The sequence below is a fragment of the Arachis duranensis genome, chromosome 3, assembly GCF_000817695.3.
Source record: "Arachis duranensis cultivar V14167 chromosome 3, aradu.V14167.gnm2.J7QH, whole genome shotgun sequence".
Classification (NCBI taxonomy): domain Eukaryota; kingdom Viridiplantae; phylum Streptophyta; class Magnoliopsida; order Fabales; family Fabaceae; genus Arachis; species Arachis duranensis.
Genome location: NC_029774.3, coordinates 112,587,735 through 112,590,194, shown reverse-complemented (window position 1 = coordinate 112,590,194; position 2,460 = coordinate 112,587,735).

Genomic DNA, 2,460 nt, shown 5'->3' with positions numbered 1-2,460 from the left:
TAGTTTTAATTTTGTCCCATGTGCATTGCTTTATTTTGCATTTGGGGAATTCTTTTGTATCCCCTTTATTCAAATACTGAAGTTTTTTTTTTAATGCACATGGTAATTCAATTATTTTGATTTCACATGAGCATGCTTCCCAAAATTTTTATTTTGAATTATTTCATTCTTTTCAACTTCCTACCCTTTGTTTTTATCATCCATGTTCCCAATAGGTTTCCCACACTTAAACAATTACACAATTTTTATCTTAAGCTAACCAAGGATTCAACTTGGGATTTTAAATTTGTTTTTCTGTTTAAGGCTAGTGTTGTGGTTTATAGAATAAGAGGGAATTAAAGGCTCAAGGGGGCTAACAAGGGTGATGTAAAAGGTAGGCTAATTTTGGGATAAGTGAGCTAGAATCAAACAATGGCCTCAATCATATGCAAGCATGTAAATATATTAAATATTGGACATATAGAATGAAACAAAACAAAGATTACAATTATAGAGAAGAAAATACACAAGAATAAAAATTTATGGTTAAATAATGCAACCATGTAAATAAGCTCAAAATCTAACAGGTTGTGTGTTCTTTGGCTCAAAAACCATGTTCCAAATACAACTTCAAATAAATTTAACACAAAAATTTTCAATTTAAATTAGTGAAATACTATAAAAATTTCTTGAAAAAGAAAATATTTCTTCAACCAAGTGGTAAAATATGCACAAAATCAAATAAATATGCAAATGCAACAACTAGCTACAAAGAAAATTTAAACATTGGTGTTAAGACAAGAAAGTACTAACCCATGGAGATCGGTATCGACCTCCCCACACTTAAAGATTGCACCGTCCTCAGTGCATGCTAAGATGAACAAGTGGATGGCTGCTCCAACTGATGCCTTTCTCCAAAGATTGTGCAGGTGGACTTGTTTGTCTTCCCATTAAGAAGCTTTTCCTCTCCCTTCGTGGTGGCCATCCTGAAAGAAGAGGAAAAAGAAGAAAAATAACCCAAAAATAAAGATAGAAAATAAAATATGGGTGTTAATGCCAGATAATAAGGGTCTCAATTACATGGTAGCTACAACATGCAAGTGAGAAAACAGTAGAAGTACATGGCAAAGCAAGAGTGCAAAAATTTGCAACAATGGGAAAGAGAGTGCAAGATAATATAAATTCATGTCAATGCAAAATTAATACAAAAATATCATAAAAGAATAGCATTGACTTAAATAATATTACCCAACAGTGTAAAACAAGTCACTGAGTACCAAAATAATACCAGAAAAGACAACAGTTGAATATGAACAAGTAACACCAATGGAAAAATTAATAAATTTAGAAAAGAAAAAAAAAGATGCACAAAATTAAAATGCAACGAAAGAAAGTATGCAAATAAATTAAATAAAATAGAATGGAGGTGAAAAAGATGAGAAGAAGAAAGTAAGAAAAGGAAGAAGAAGAAAGAAAAGAAATAAGAAAGGAAGAAAAGAATTAGGTATAGGGAAGAGAAGATAAGATATTTGGCTATGTTGAAAAAGTTGTGCGGCGCAAGTGACGCGGACGCGTGGGGGACGCGGTCGCGCGACTGGCGCTTAAATTAATCGACGCGGTCGCGTCGGTCACGCGGACGCGTGACTCAGGTTATGCTACTGGCGCGAGGGCAGCCTCGCGCTCGCACAACTTTCTGTTCGAATTTTTATTTTTGCCAAATTTGGGGTGACGCGATCGCGTGGTGCATGCGATCGCGTGAGTGGGCTTGAGAAGGGAATGACGCGGACGCGTCGGCGACACGGTCGCGTGATAGAAATTGTGCGTCCAGTACCAATCCAGCACCACTCTCGCACAATATTTCGTTGTGCACCCCTGTTTACGTCGAAAATCAGGGCACGTGGCCGCGTGGGGCACACGGTCGCGTGGGAGGCCATTATTCCCATGTGACGCGGATGCGTCAGTGACGCGGTCGCGTGGGACGATTTGTGCCACTAGCACGCCTCCAACCACGCTCTCGCGTGACTCTCTGTTTGATTTCTCTTCTTCACAACGCATATGTGACGCGGACGCGTCAGCGACACTGTCGCGTCGCGTGCGTGCCATGGTGGGTTGTCTCTCACCTAGCACTTTTAGTTAAAGTCCTTAAGTTGGACATTGGTTGAGCTTCCTGTTATGGCGGCTTATGTTTAAATTCATCCAGAAATCTCCACCAATGCTTGGAATGCCAATAGCCTCCGGGGTCCCAAACTAGGCATGTAAAGCTTCTGAGCAGCTTCAAACAAATTTTCAGGCTCCTGGGATGACGAATATCAGGATAGGATCCACGATCCCAAGCTTTGCTTTTAAATCCGCTTCTGTCTTGATCTACATGATTCCATCCGGGTGGTTTAAAAAGTAGATTCTCACCATGGTGACCAAACGTTCTCCGTGATCCATTCAATTGAGCATGATACCAATCCGTGCACTTCGAGTTGAAGTGTA